The following is a 311-nucleotide window of genomic DNA, read 5'->3' as shown; positions in this document are numbered from 1 at the left end:
ATGTCAGAGGGGCAGCAGGAAGAGAATTTCTGCCTTGCCCAACTTGCTCTGCCCTGGCATATTGCTTCCCTGGCTTTGCAGGCACACGGCGTGCCCCACCGAGGCTGACCTCACCCACGGATTTTGCAGTGCCTCATTCAGCCGCCCCACAAACACATCCCTGTGCAACACAGCCGCTCCCAATGCCCCACCATTGCCAACACCATCCCTCAAGCAGCACCGACCACCCCAAATCCTGCCCCATCCCTCTGACCGATGCTCCCCTCCCGCTGCGCACCCGCACCCAGCTGCATTCCGGGCTCCCACACCCT

The sequence above is a fragment of the Meleagris gallopavo genome, chromosome 15 (assembly GCF_000146605.3).
Source record: "Meleagris gallopavo isolate NT-WF06-2002-E0010 breed Aviagen turkey brand Nicholas breeding stock chromosome 15, Turkey_5.1, whole genome shotgun sequence".
NCBI classification, from domain to species: Eukaryota; Metazoa; Chordata; class Aves; order Galliformes; family Phasianidae; genus Meleagris; species Meleagris gallopavo.
Note: the sequence above shows the minus strand (reverse complement) of the source record.